The 16,159-nt window shown below is 39.0% G+C and overlaps 1 long non-coding RNA gene across 1 annotated transcript; it reads right to left on the reverse strand.

Moving 5' to 3' along the window:
- Nucleotides 1–2,548: 2,548 nt before the first annotated feature.
- LOC147826884 (uncharacterized) lies at nt 2,549–15,681 on the reverse strand. Its single transcript, XR_015453366.1, has 4 exons — nt 13,222–15,681; nt 9,428–9,521; nt 7,522–7,762; nt 2,549–5,883 (listed from the first exon to the last, which is right to left on the reverse strand). It is a non-coding gene; the product is annotated as an uncharacterized LOC147826884 (long non-coding RNA).
- Between the last annotated feature and the right edge of the window lie 478 nt (nt 15,682–16,159).

The following is a 16,159-nucleotide window of genomic DNA, read 5'->3' on the forward strand; positions in this document are numbered from 1 at the left end:
GGAGGCAGAGAGGGTGAGACTCAGTGCATCGAGGGTATAGGAGAAGGAGATGCCACATGTTCACCAATAAAGAGGTTGAGGACTCTGCTTTGTTTTCATACTGCTGCCAGCACTTAAAAATGGACACCTGCCCTATAAGAGGCCCCTAGAATTAATGTCTCAGGAACTTGGCACATGTTTTAAAGGACATTTTGGTCACTGATTCAACTTTGCTCACCTGCTAATTCATATCACACTTGGTGAGGAATTCAGAGGTAAAGAGAACAATAGACCAGGTAGAGTGGCACACACCTGTTATCCTAGCACTCTGGGAGGCTGAGGCAGGAAGAGGATAGCATATTAGAGCCCAGCCTGGCAACTTAGTGACTTAGCAAGAGCTTAACTCAAAATCAAAAATCAAAAAGAACTGGGGATGTAGCTCAGTTCAAAAGCCCTGGGAAGAAGAAGGAGGAGGAGGAGGAGGAGGAGGAGGAGGAGGAGGAGGAGAGGAGGAGGAGGAGGAGAAGAAGAAGCAGAAGAAGAAGAAGAAGAGGAGGAGGAGGAGGAGGAGGAGGAAGAAGAGGAGGAGGAGGAGAAGAAGAGGAAGAAGAAGAGGAAGAGGAAGAAGAAGAAGAAGAAGAAGAAGAAGAAGAAGAAGAAGAAGAAGAAGAAGAAGAAGAAGAAGAAATACATATATTCCAAGCAAACAGACACATAAAAGGAAAACAAGACAGATAAGGAGCTCACTTTGGATACCACAGAAAGCTGTGGGGGATGAGTTATTGCAGTTCAGAGGAGAGAGGGAGAGAGCAGTGACCAGGCTCGTGGGTAAGCAAAGATGAGCTCAGGACTGCTCTGAGCAGGGGCTGATGATGCTGGCAGAACTGGGCCCCAAGGAGAAGACTGAAGAAATGGAGGGGAACTGAAGTTTGGGGAGGACTGAAGCACAGAAGCCTTCGCCTGGAGTCTGCACTGAGGCAGGGGACATGAGTCCCCACCTTGCATGAGCAGCTCATCCTCACTCACAGGCTCCTCTTGAGGCCCCTTCCTTTGCAGTTCTGGTGCTGATTTTAACATCAGCATAGAAATTTAAACAAGAATTAGAGAACTGATGGTAAGCCACGTGATGGCTAAGTCACAGCTCCTCTGCCCTGCAGTGACTCAATAAGAGGAAAGGAGCCACATGTCTAAGGCACATCCTATTTCTTTCCAGAAGCATGGATGGAACCAACTAAGCATAACAAGCACTGCAGAGCCCTTGCCAAACTGTGACTCATACACATGACCTGCCACTGTTGACAAAGAAGTGCCATCTTCTCGTTCCTGGAAGGTTGAGAAGGAGGATCTGAGACCCAGAAATGGAGGCCGGCTAACTTCCTGCAGGGCTCTGGTCGGGGCCAACACTGGGACAAGAGCCTGGAGTGGAAATTATGTCTTGGCTCCTCTTAGCCTTGGTCCTGGGATGAAGGGGCAGAGCTCTGTGCTGGACGAGATGAAACTCTCTTCATGGGAGCCGGATGGTGGTGGCTAGCTGCAGGAGGGTTTGCACAGGTGCTGTGAGGACAGAAGGAGCTGTCACCCCATCCTACTGCTGCTCGTCCTGGCTGGGGATCTGTGCTAGCCCGCCTCTGAGAGCTGAGGTCTGTATTTATAGCCAAGAGAAAATGAGCCTGGAAATGGACTACAGGTGGCCAAGAAAGAGAAGTCCTGAAAATCCAGGGTGAAGGAGGAATGGGAAGGCAGGCAGGGGTTGGGGGGAGCGGGTGGCACATTTGGGTCTTTCACGTGCCCCCCACTTACTGTCCTCTGCCAAACTCTCTGGCGCCAGCCCCCACCCTGTGAACAACTTTATACACAGGAATAATAAAGACTCTGAGGGCTAAATTATAAAGAGCACACTGTCTAAATGCTCCAGACAAGTTTTATAGATTCGGGAGAAAAGATTTATTTTCTAAAAATAATGTATAAATTAATTAATTTCTACTTTAGAAGCTAATTTTTACATTCAAAGTTATTTAAATCATTAGGGGTTCTGCTCCATGCTAATAGCATCAGTAAAAGATGAAAATGAAATTCAAGTGATATCATCTACACTAGTATAAAATTCTGGTGAAATCTGTTACGGTAGCTTTCACCCTGCCGAGCTTTCCAAGGTAGGCTGATAATCATTTGCCTTAATCATGGAAATGAAGAGATGCCCTGTCCTTCCCCCCCAAAGTCTCCCCTATTTATTATCAAATCCATGGAATTCTATGACTAACAATTTTGTCCTGGGGTGACTTCTGAGGAATCTTGGTGTTTGGAAGCAGACTCTAGAAGTGGTCAGGACTTCAAACATTTATGGTCTGGAATTTATCTTGCAGTGCACGATTTCACCACTAGATGTTGGTCTTGTTGTTTTGCTAACTTTAAACAAGATTTGTCCTTCAGAAATCAATATGAAAGATGCTTAAGCCATAGAGAGTTTTTAAATAATCTCACTAATGACCTGACTAGTTTTATATATATATATATATAAATATCAACAAATTGAGAACTATATAACAATGAACCTAACATGTTGGGTGCATAGTTCTAGCTATTCAGGAGGCTGAGACAGGTAGATCACTTCAGCCCAGGAGCTAACAGTTCTGACTAGGGAACACAGAGAGACTCTGTCTCAAAATAAATAGATAAGTAAATAATAGCAGTCCCACAGATTCAAGCCAAGGCATTTCTGGCTAGTGTTTCCTAAAACTATACTCAGAGCCTGACAGAAATTAAACTATGATGGATTTAACAGAAACTGAATATTTGATTCTGAAATCTCAAAGCTCACAAGTTTGTCCAGAAGCTAAGTTCTTCTCACTTGTCAGCATGAGGTTTGCAATTAGCTTACTTGAATTAAATTGTTCTCCATTCATTTAATGAGCTTGTGTTTTGAATATTTTTCAGCAACCAAATTGAATTAAAAAGATGTTAATTCTAAAAATAAATCCATTCCTTATTCTTTGTTGATCTGACTACTTAGACCAGCAGGCTAGTTCCTGAGGAATAATTATATTTGTAGTTCCAGGAAAATTTAGCAAGCTCAAGAAAGCTGGGGAGATGTTAGTGGTCCAAACTGGAAGAAGAGAGTCCCCATTAATCATACATCTCAGTTTCAATTTTAGAAATTGATAGCTTGGGAACTAATGTTGACTTCTTATAACTAAATAAAAAGTAGAATGACTAGTAGTGCACACACACACACACACACACATACACACACACAAACCAACAATATACTCTTACCTACAAAGGAGTCCAAACAATGTCATTTCCACATAATGAGCCAGGACGCAAGATTAAGGCTGTGCAAATGAAACAAGCCAAAATAGAAAGTGCAAAATGCTGTTGTCTACCTATTACCAAAGCAATGAAATAGCTTATTTAACCTTCCAGCACAGCTATGAGATGGGCAAACTGGACTCTACTGGCAGATGAGAAAATTAAAACTCAGGGAAGTGATTTGTTCAAGACCTCCAGTTAGTTTTGTCATGAGACTGAGATAAGAATGCAGACCTTTTGACTCAAAGTTTAGGGTGTTTTCAGCACATCACACCTGGCCACACAGGAATTCTCATGGCAGGAAGAGTGTAGCAGGACTGCCTGTGACGGGGGAGGAGGGCACTAACTCTAACTTCAGTAATTCTTGCTGTCGAATCCTAGGGACTAAGAAATAGAACTGCATTTCTCATCTTTCAAAACAGAACAGAAAAAAGAAAGGAAATAAAGTAAACCACCATTCCAAATGAAAGTAGGAAAAAAACAATAGCAAAAGCAGAGTAAATAGAAGGACGAAACAAGATGGAAGAAGTTCATTCCAAGTAATTTGAGTAGGTTTAATTTAGCAATGAAAAGTCAAATATTATTAGACTGGATAAAAGGATAAAATCCAATTATGTAATGTGTATAAGAAGTCACTAAGGAGTAAATATTACAGGTACACAATGAAGCAGGTAACAACTGAGACGATGTAACAATTTTATACCTTGATGCACTTACTAACATAAGTTGAACTATATATTTATATGAAAAACTGTAAAAAAGGAGTAGACAGTCACAATCTTTGACACCCGTCTGTTACTAATTTGATTTGAAACATCCAATTATGAAGTCTAACAGACATGTACAGAATGCCATAGTCACCAAATAGAAGATATGCACTCTTCAAGGACCCACTGAATGTTTAAAAAACTGGCCAGATACCAGCACACAAGGCAATTCTTAACACCAGCAGCAACCCCCTGCCCCCAAATCAGACAATGTTCTCTAAGCAAAACGTAAATGAATTAGAAGTCAACAACCAAAAAGAAAATGAAAAACTCATGTTCAGAAATTGAAAGATATACTTCTAGATGATCTTTTGTTCTTTTTTCTGGTACCAGGGATAGAACTTGGGACCTTGAGCTTGCGTGGCAGGCGGTGAAACCACTGAGCTAAATCCCCGGCCTGACTTCTAGATGATCTTTGAGTCAAAGAATAAATCAAGATGACACCTAGAATGTATTTGGGTTGATTTTATTGATAATAAAAATTCTACAAAGCTCACCTTGAGTGATGCTAAAAGGAAACTGATAGCTATAATTTCCTATGGTAGAGAAGACAAAAGTTGGGAAATTAACAAGCTAAAAATTCACTTTCTCAAGAAGTTACTAAAAAAACCAAACAAAGTAAAACTTCTCCAAAAAAGAGGAAATGAATAAAAACCAGCGATTAATGAAACAGAAAGACCAAGGGAAAAATATTAGATCACGAGGTGAAAATTTAGTCCATTGAAAAGACTAGAATTATAGAGAAATGTTTGCAGGGATAATCCTGAGAGGGAAGAGTCAACAACAAACAACAACAACAACCACCTTATGAAAAATCCTCAACATTATTAATCACTAAGGAAATGTGAAGCAAAACTATCACAATGAGATTATCATCTCATTCCCATGTGGATGGTCACTAGTGAAAAACAAGCAAACAAACAAACCAGAAAATGGAAGTGTGGAAAAATTGGCACCCTTGTGGCACAGTTGCTGGGAATATAAAATTGTGCAGCTACTATGAAAAAACGTATGAAATTTCCTTAAAAAGTTAAACATAGAAGCAATGCCACTCCTGAGTATATATCCAAAGTTTAAATGAATTAAAAGCAGGTTCTCAAAGAGATATTTGTATACACAGGTTCATCACAGTGTTACTCACAATAGCTTAGAGGTAAACACAAACAAAATGTGATGTATTCACACAGTGGGGTGTATTTCAGACTTTAGAAAAAGGGATCTTGTCACATATTTCATAAAACCAGTGAATTTTGGGGGCATGTAATAAGGCAGTCACACAAAAAAATTCCTATATGATTTCAACTGCAAGAGGGATTTTAAGTCAGCAAACTCACCAAGACAGGAGGTAGAAGAGTGGCTGTCAGGAGGACTGGAGAAGGGGAAATGGGAAGTTGTTTCCTCAAGAGTTTTGGTTTTGCAAGGTGAAAAAACTGTAGAGATCTATTGTACAACAATGGGAATATACTTAATACTGAACCATACAACTAAAATGGGTAAGATGGAAAATTTTATGTTCTGAGTTTTGTACCATAATTTACATTTTTAAAGAGAAGATACCCATGAATAATATGAATAACGAGCAAGAAAGCATATGTACCAATAAAACAAAACAAGAAAATAATAATATCACCAAGATAATAATTTCATTAATAATATTTAAAACTTACAATGCACAATTGTCTGCAGAAGGATAGATACTAATATATACTCAAGATGTGATAGACAAGCTGATTGGTACTATAACCATAAAAACATTTCTTCAGGGTCAGGGATTTAGCTCAGTGGTTCTGGCGCCTGCCGTGCAAGCAGAAGGTCCCGAGTTCGATCCCTGGTACCAAAAAACAAACAAACAAACAAAAACATTTCTTCAGTAGTTCAAATTTATACAAAATAATACACAATACCTGGATGAATTTATAGGCAAATTTAATAAAACTGCCAATAAACAAATAGCTGAATGTAATAAAATCTCTTCCAGAAAATAAAAATGAGGGAACTTCATCAAACTCGGTTAGTGAGATTAGTAGAAACTTGGTCCCAAGGTCAGGCAAGGAGAAAATAGAGGTTAACCTTGTTGTATGAATATATATGCAAAAATCCTCAACAAGTACAGACAAACAGAAACAAAGAATGAAGGAATGCATATCTATACCTATTTCCATGCCTGTCATATGTATCATCTGTCTGCCTATTTTCGTACCTAATCACAGGAGTTGGCTATGGCTTAACATTAGGAAGCAGACTAATGTAATAGATTACATCTATAGACTGAGGGAAAATCATATGGTATTAGAGAAAGAAAGGTTACTGCATAACATTCAATAGTCATTAATGGTAAAAAAATCTTAGCAAATTAGAAATGGGAGCAACAGAAGGTAAAGATAATTTATTTTCTTTCTCCTTGCCTCCTGTCCCCTCCATCCCTTCCCTTCTCTTTCTCTTCTCCTTCTCTTTTTTTCTTTTCTTCCCTCCCCCCCTCCTTTCTTTCTTTCTTTCTTCTCCTCCCCGCCCCCCAGCCCCCTTTTTGGGGATTGAAGCCAGGCCCTGTGGATGCTGAAAGATAATTTTCTAACAAAGAGTTCCCCTGAAACCTACTGAAAACACATCTAATGTAGAAATTTTGAAAATATTTTCTTTCAAGTCAAGAAAATAGTGAAGAGGGCTGTTATTACTGGTTCTATTCACTACAGTCTAGAATTGTGAATAAGATGAAAAAAAGAATTATAAGCATTGAGGATTTTAAAGGAAGGAACCCAATTTTGTTTATTCATGAACAACATAACTATATTATTATATATTTGTTATTTATAGATATGAATTTCAAAAAACATGCAAGGGAAGAAGTAATACTAAATTAAGTCTGCTGGTTGCCTCTGGGAAAGAGGAGAGAGGAAAGCTATGTGGAGGTTTAGGATTATACCTATAATTTTTTAAGATCCTGAGTAAATCTGACAAAATGTTAAGATTTGATAGCTGAGCAAGGGATATATGATGTTTATTATAATATTATTTATGCTTTCTGCAAATTGTAATAAAAAAGGATTTTTGTCAAGAGCTGGCCATGCCTGCCTACCTAATAAATATTTTTTCAATAAAAATTTGTTATTTGTTTTTAAAAGGTATATTACCATCGTGTAATTCTGAAGGAAGCAGACTGTAAACAAGTATGGCTTTAAAATTCAGACACAAAATATGACCAATAGAAAAATTTACAGATGATAACTCTTGATATTTACTGCTTTTGATTATTAACGTAATCTGATTCCAATGATTGGATTGGTGAAAATACAGGTGCAGACTTAAATGCTTTGAATGCAAAATGTCTTTCTACATTTGAAGTATAATATTAGAATAGTAAAGCTATCTGATTCTAGAAGTCAAACTGAACATATTCATCTTCTCTGCTAAGACATCATTGAAATGATAATTAAGAAATTAAAAAGAACGTAATTTCACAGGAACTTACAGGACAGGGAACAAAAGGGTTCAACAAATTTCTGAAAGTTAGTTGCCCAGAAGAGTTGCTTGTGAAGCAAAGAGATGAAGGGAAAATCCGTGATTTATGTGAAGGGCCCTCAGGGAGGAGGCTACTGAGCTGGCAGAGGAAGAACCAGAGTTCAGGAAGCCTGGGGCGGGAGTGGGGAGGGAGCAGAGCTGCAGGCTTCATGGCTGGCTTTCTGCAATGTTCCATTCCCATTCACCTACAACTGGGGGAAAAGAAATAGTTTTTGTTTGTGTTTTGTTTTCTGATATTGGGATCGGATCCAGGGCCTTGGGGTTGAGCTACAACTCCAGCCCTCCTCCTCCTTTTTGTTTTGAGACAGGGCCTTGCTAAGTCACTAAGTTGCCCAGGCTGGGGTCAAACTCATGCCTGAGTGCTGGGCTTATAAGCCTGGATCACTGCACCTCTTGGAAAGGTTTTTTTCTTAAGACTCTGACCAAGCCATCTAAGGGGAACTAGAGAAGTGTGGGTGGGTGGGTGGGGCCTTTGCTTCAAGTCTGCCTTGCTTTACCCTTTGAAGGTGGTGGTGGGAAGTCACTGAGAAAGGACAGCTCTCATATTCTCTCGTGAAATTCATTCAGCCGAGCCCTCCCAAACACAGGGCACCCAGGAGCCTCTCCAGCTAACTAGAGTGGAATATGAAGAAACCACCATAGACCAACAGACCTTAGAGGACAGCCCGTGAGAGAAAAAAGAAAGCCAAGGTGAGGGAGAATCTGACTCGGGAGGAAATAGGTGACTCAGTGGACAGAAGGCAGTTTCTTTCCTAGTTACTGTATCCAGGGAAATTTGAGGCCACGTCATCTGTGGTCACCTGAGTGTTTATGATCCCCACTAAAATGCATACAGTGAAAACCTCAGGTTAACGGGAGGAAGAAATAAACCTTTGGGAATTGATTAGGTCATTAGGTGGAAGGCCCCATGAATGAGATTTGCGCCCTTATTAAAGAGGACCCAGAGAGCTTCTGCATTCTCTTCCATTTCTTGAGGACGAAGCACAAAAAACCATATTATTTATAGATATGGAAATAAGTACTTTTCCAGGGAGAAGTATCCCAAATATTGGGGGAATTATTCTTTTGTGAAATGTCTTCAGACCATGTGATAAGTCCCATTATTTTGAAAGCTACCATGGGTGGCACATTTGTACTTTTTGATTTTTAGACATAGTCAGACATCAATGAGAAACCACACTAGCCAAGAAAGTCGAAGATCAAACTGGGCAACCCCTGGACAAACATCATTTGAATTGTAAGTAAAAATTGCTGGCTTCTTGGTATGTATCATAAACTGATTATAAAATAACAACATTGTTTCAAACAATGAGAGAATAGCTAGACTATGCTCATAGCCTTCCAAGACTACGTTATCCTACAACACTCCAATGTATAATATTATTACTCCTTGTTTCATTTCATTACGCTATTCAACTATGAGGGTGCTTACCTGGAAGGGGAATGCTCAATACGTTCTAAACTTAAATTGGAAATTGTGATGTAAGGTCTTTCTTTTCAACTAATGTGCACCCTCAAAGCAGCCATGTTTTGTTAGGGTTAATTGCTCGTCTATTTGGCTTACCACATTCTATGATGCGTACTAACCAGGTACCTTTGCTTCTGATTATTGATAATCTGGCAGAAATTTCTGCTTCCTTACTTATGGAGGGCAACAGAACAAATTATATAAGAGGGAGTTACCATATGTTGAGTTTCTTTTAGCTCTGGTGAGAGAGCAGATAACTGGTTTTAGGGAATGAAATTCATGTCCCTTGACATAAAGCATGAAGCAACGGGGCTAAGGGGTCAGAAGCAACCTCTGCCTAGCCCTGTTCCACCCTGAATTTGGGTAAGCTCCATGAAGGCATGGTTACCTGTCCAGTTGCCAAGGGAGGGACAAATAGCACCATTCTTCTCCTGATTCATCCAAAGGGTCTCAACTCTTCTTTCTGCCTCCATGGAGAAAAACTAATGAAAGAACAGCCATTTATTCCTTTTAATCAAGATATATGGATGTATACATGTACGTATGTATTGCACTGATACTTTTAACAGCTTTATTGAGATGTAAATTGTATACAGTAAAATCTACCCAAAGTATCAAATCCAATGGTTTTGAATATTTTTATTGAGTTGTGCAACCATGGAAATAATCTAAGTTTAGAACATTTTCATCACTCCAGAAAGAAGCCTGACACTCACCAGTGCCTCTCCACTGCCTTCAGTTCTAGGCTACCATACTCTACTTCAATCTCTAGAGATTTGCTTATTCTGGACATTTTAATTAAATAAATAATACAACTTATGTTTTTTCTTAGCATGATAAAAATGCATTCGTGTTGTGACATGTATCAATACCTCATTAATTTTCATTGCTGAATAGCGTTCTTTTCTGTCTCAGTTTTACCATCACCGGCTGGGAGACATTTGGCTTGGTTCTACATTTTGGCTAATAATTCGTAAGTCACTGTGTGGACACATGCTTCACTTCTCTTGGGTGGAATTACTGAATCATATAGTAACTCTGTGCTTAACACTCTGCAAAACTGCTGGTTGTCCAAGAGAGCTGCACTATTTTACATTCTCAACAGCAATGTCTGAATATTCCAGTTTCTCCACATCCTTACCAACACTTATTATTGCTTTTTCATTGTAATCCTTCTAATGAGTGTGAAGTGGCAGCTCATAGTAGTTTTGACTTGCTATGATGTGCTTATTGGCCATTCATGTAACTGCTTTGGGAAAATGTCTGCTCATATCTTTTGCCTATGTCAGTATTCTTTATTTTTGCTCACAGATACCTTAGAAGAATGTTGGAAATATACCTCATTATTCATTTGATTTTAAATTTGTATCTAAAATCTGAATTGGTTCTCATCCAATTTGGTTTGTGACTAGAATTGTGGAAATAACTAAGCTTGTGAACCAAGGTACCACTGTTGTTAGAAATAATAGTTTTGGCATTGTTTTATATTAACCTTGAAACCAAAAAACCACATATCAAAAACACAAACTATTATAGAAAGTATTTAATAATTTATAATTGTTAGTTTTGTTTAAAAAATTGGCTTGCTTCCATAAAGCTTTATCTCTGGATGATTAATTAACTCATTCCTTTTCTGGCAAGCTTACCAAAAGAGGTTTCACCAAGTTTTATCAAAAGACTGAGAATTATACCTGCTTATTTCTTTTAATTGAAGGTACTTTATTTGACCCATTATACTTATAAAGGGTTTGGATAAGAATACTTTTAATTTTAATTCATCTTGAGCCATACAGTGTCAAAAATAAAATTATTGTTACGTGATTTAAATCCATTTTTGTCAAAATCAGAACGTTACTGTCTAAAAAAGCTTATTCCCTCTTTGGTGGAGGTGGGAGAGGGGAAGGCACAAGTTAGAAAGCAGGTTGACCTTGTGACAGACCACACATGGCCCCTGAGGATCTGTGGGTTCTCTCTGCACTGCTTATGCCCTGAAGCCCTGGGAAACTCTTTCACTCTCTCTAGAGGATTGTATGGCCCAGTTTGGAGACAGTTTCACTCAGTTAGTGGCAGAGCTAGATCTAGAATCAGATACTTCAGCCCCAAATCCACTACCATTTCTACTCTATATAGATTCCCAGAACTACAGAGACTTTCAAAACTATCTACAAAGCAAGATCACATCTATAAAATACAATCATAAGGAAAGACGACTGCATCCAGTGGGCTTAGATGATTTTCTCCCCATTTTTGAAGTAACAGCTGACTGCATCCACTAGCTAGGGTGTGTTACCATGGTAACACCTGGAGACTGTGTGCCTGTCCTCTCTCTACACCCCAGACTCCCAGGTCTAATATTCCCTAAACATGGAGTTCAAAATTGTTAGGTTCCTTTTTTCGAAGGGGGAAATCAGCAATATACAAATTTCAGGAAAAGATGAAGAATCCAAGATATAAAGAGGGAGAGGAGGCATGGGTGTCAGACTCTGCATCCCTATGCTGGAGTTTGTGTTCTAGATTAGAAATGTAAACGAACCTAAATGCACGCTCTTTTTCAACACATAATTCTGAAGCCAGAGTACAGAAACACCTGCTTTTCTCCCCTCTCTTTTCTAATCAACCCAGGGATAGAAAAAGCAAAGGGGGTGGGAAAATGAATTTTATTGTGTAATTGGAATGGAAACCAACTCAACTGACAAAATATTGACAATTTTCCAGCTGTTCATTACTTAGCGTTATTTGGTAGGAAAGACAAATTTAATTCAGATACATACATGTTCCCCAAAGACTTCAATTAATAACCTTTTCTTTCTTCCTTCAAAGATCCCTTTCAGTTGGTACTTGTTCATATTCTGTCTTTGACTCCTGTCTGAATTAAGCTATTCGCAAATCTCCGTCTTTGTAATAGTGCTCTGGTGTCAAGTTTTCATTTGTGATCATTGTGCCCTGGCCCTGGCTTTTCCAGCACTTTTCACCTGTTTAATACTTTTGAATAAGAGCTTATCTGGTTGGCTAAGCACCTGAGAAGTCATCTGGGTCAAAGGCCAGCTCAGCGGTGCTCATTCCTTCCAGAAACGCTGGTGCTTCCTGCCTGGCTGGAGCTGTCCTGCCTTTGAACAGCTCTGAATTGTATATGGAGCTGAACTTCACTCCCTACGGGCTTCTGCCCAATAGTATGTTTCAGACAAAACAGAGCTCTAGGCCTTAAGAAACATTTCTAATTTTCATTTTGGAAACTAACTTAGATGACAATTTTAATTTGGAGAACTTCTAAAGGAAACATTAATCAGTGTAATGGGCAAACATTTTTTGGCATAAGAAGAAAAAAAATCACTTTGCAAATTGAAATATCTAAGGCCTATTCAAAAGCACATCTGTTATTCTAATGCGATTTGGTAGTGCAGTTTATTAAATCTGTAGAACAAAGTGATACTAGACGGTGCAGGGAATCCTTTTTGCTGTGTTTTTTCTCTTCCAGATAATATAATAATAAAAGGAATTACTAGTTAGCAAGATGGCATGGAGCCTCTGTCTGGTGAGAGAAATACTCTGATACAATTTAGCTCTTATAAATTATTGCAGTGATGGAAGCTGCTAATAAAACAGTGCTGACTTATTGGGTTTGTGTTTTTGGTGCTCTGCCTAAATGACTATTATATAGATTACTTGTATGCTATTTGAGCTATGACTATTCACTATGATTATTCTGCCTTTTATTTTAAACATCAGGATACAAATTTAAACTTTGTAGAAAAAAAGACAGGGAGAGACCTTTGTATATCCTAAACCTCCCATGAACACTCTTGCAGGAAGTGTGAGATTTCAAGCAGACTTTAACACTGCTCTGTGACCTTGACCAATATTCTTAAACTCTCTGGATCTCATTTTCTTCACTGCAGAATGAAAATAATTCTTGCTTCATCTAGGTTCTATTAAATGACAATATAGTTGGGTTCTGTGGGCTTATTGTGTAGACCCTCATCTAATTCTAATACACGGACCATTGAGATTTTATGATGATTAAATTATCCAGGACAATGACTTTGCACTAGTGCTTGACAAAGAGCTATCATTAATACTACTGCACATATTTATGCTTAATAAATGTAAATTCCCCTTTCCCTCATCATCTTAAATCATAGGATTATGGTTTCCTTTCCCATCAGCCCTTGACAGGTTAAATACCTGGTATGTGGGCTGCTCTGCCATTGTGTGTCTCCTTTATCCACTTCCTCTCTCTGGCCATCTTCCGGTTGCCCGGCCTCTCTCTGAGGTAGCTAAGAATGGGGTAGGAGTTCCAGTGACTGTCCATGAATGGAACTTCTTTAGCCAAAAGTCAGGTGAGAAAAAAGATCTAAAAGTAAAGCTGAGACACTCTCTCCTGATTGTAATACATCCCAACATTAATTGGTTGGTATTAGTATGGATTATATCCCATTCAAGTTGTACCACAGCCTTTGCTGTAGGCTTGGTAAACTCAACCCTATATGGAATACTTTGTTTTCATCCTTCCCATCATTTTGGCTTATTTTCTGACATTCCACTTCATCCCTGGAGCATTTATTCTCCTATTTTCTTTCTTACCCTATGCTCACTGCTCCAGGCCCTCAAGCTGTCTTTCTTTGAATACATTACCTCTCATTTAAGCATCAGTACAAAGCATAGACATATCAGCTTCAGACCCATTTCTCCAACTGACATTGGTCTTTTAACAGTGACTGAAACTAAAGAGGTGAAGCTCTACTTCGAGTAACTATGCATCACTCTACTCACTTACAGAAAGTAAGAGGGCACCAAGGTGGCCCTACCTTTCTGGAAGTGCACCATCAAGAAGTGTGGAAAAAGTCAGGCTTGATACATATAAGATTGTGAGGGAAATCTTGGTACCATAAGATTTAGAAGGAAAATCTCCAGTGATTTTGATGCTAGGAAACCTAGGTCACGTCCCTGGCCCCGTTGCTTTTGGAGACAAAGTTTGGGATGCATCTCTACCTCCCCAGCCCTCTTGGCATACTTTTCCCTTACAATGAGGACTAACACCCACAGGATCTGCTTCTGCCTCATAGGACTGCTGCAGGAAGCCTGCGCTCTGACTCAGGAATGCTCAGAAAACTTCAACTTCCCCCTGAAATTCTGCTCTATCCTCTCTGCGAAATGAGGGTGCTGTCGTAATCCTATGGAGAAGAAATTTAGTAAGAAACATAAAGTGAAAAATTAAAGCTTATTTTTGAGCACCAGTGCCTCTGTCTCCCTGCAGATTGCTGCTCCTTTGGAAGAACTGTGTGACAGCTACAGCTAGTGTAGGATTAGGAGGAAGGGGTGACCCTCTGCAGGGAAGGCATAACCAAGCAGACCAGGCTAAGTCCTGCTGAAGATGAAAATGCAGGTTGAAAAATGGCCTAGAAAACAGTTAGAAACAAATTATGTTCTGATCACGGATCACAATAGTTCATAAAATAGGGCATATAAAGTATATTTTTAAGTGTTAAGTGAAAAATTAGCATATGCACTCATTTTACCTAGAGTTGAAAGGTTTTAAAACTATTTCTGCAGTGTTTTAAAATTAAACTAGTTCTGCAGGATTGGACAATGGATCAAAAGTATTTATATTAAAGATTAGATTTTTTAAAAAATAAGTAATAGCTTAGACTTTTAAAAACATTGAGTATAAGTGACTTTCAAAATTTTTTTAAAAAGTTGATACAAATGTAATGAGGTAGTATTATAAAATTGCTAAAATATTTTAATTCAGTGGTATTATGGATTAATAGAAATAACAGTATCTACTCATCTTTAGAATAAGAACCTCCACCTCACAGAGCAACCAAGAGCCAAGAGGATTAAGTGTGTACCCACAAAGCACCTAGGACAGTAATCAGCCTCAGAAATGTCAGTTCAAGTCCATAGTCAGTTCTCTTTTCCCAAACCATAGCAAATTCTTCTCTTCCTCGTGATACCTCCTAGGATTTTTGCCTTTCATTGTTTAACATTTGCATGGTTCTTTAGAATTTTGTGTGCATGGGTTTTGTCTGCTGATCTGCTTTTAAAATGATTCGTTATATATTTACATAGTATAATATTCATTTTTGTAACTAGACAATATAAATATATAATTGTATGTTTTGTTCAATGTAAATTTAAATTCAGTGAAATGCATAAATTCTAGCACATTGTCTGCATCTTGATACATGCACACACCCTGTAGTCTAACCTCAAGGTAATGAACAATACCACCACCCTAGAAAGTTCCCTTGTTATATCCCACCTCAGTTCCCTGAAATAATCACTCCTCTGCTTCATTTTCCACCATAATCTCGTTCTAGAATCTCACATAAATGGAACCATACAGCAGGTATCCTTTCTCTAAGATTTCTTTCATTAAGTACCTGCACATTATTTTTGAGATTCACCCATGTCATATGCAACGTTAACTGGTTTTGTTTTAATGTGTCCAGATATTCTGCTAGCCCTTCAAAGACTGGGAATGTGCTGTGACTGCTCCCTTGTACAGAATACTGCACATTGTAAGGGTTCTGCCAACCCTGGTGGCACAGTGGGTGACTGAACATATGAGTTATTTAATCAGTCAATAAGCCAGTTAGACAAAGAAAGTTTCACTTTTCTAACACAGTCTCTTAATGTTCAACTTACCAACCACCGTTACATATCCTGGCTTCGGCAGCCTGCCAGCTTTGCTGTAGGAATCCAGGGATCCACCCATTTGCAATTCTGCAGCATTTGCTGCATTTCTGCAGCATTTGCTGCATGCCTGCAGCAGTGAAGGACTGGCCAGGAAGCGACTGCTGCCCTGGATGGGCTCCAGTGTGACTGTGAAAGAGCCAACCTTGGGCGTTGTCTCCGGCAGACAGAAGTGCTTATCCTCTATCTGCAAACAGGAAACCTCATGTTCCTCTGATTGATTTATTAAACCACTGTAAAGGTCAGCAAAGGAATCCAGGTGCTGCAGGGGATACTGTGAGGTCACTTAGTACCCAAACTGCAGAAGCAGCATGTATTTCCTTACAGTCAGGAAAGAACAATGGACAGAGTTGGTACTGTTGGCTCTGGCTGATACGGCTGTGACCTGGCTGGAATGGCCATCCCCAGAGGACCTTCTTACTTC

Source organism: Heterocephalus glaber, unplaced genomic scaffold (genome assembly GCF_053883595.1).
Source record: "Heterocephalus glaber isolate CG9 unplaced genomic scaffold, H.glaber_assembly_v1.0 deba00001460, whole genome shotgun sequence".
NCBI lineage: Eukaryota > Metazoa > Chordata > Mammalia > Rodentia > Bathyergidae > Heterocephalus > Heterocephalus glaber.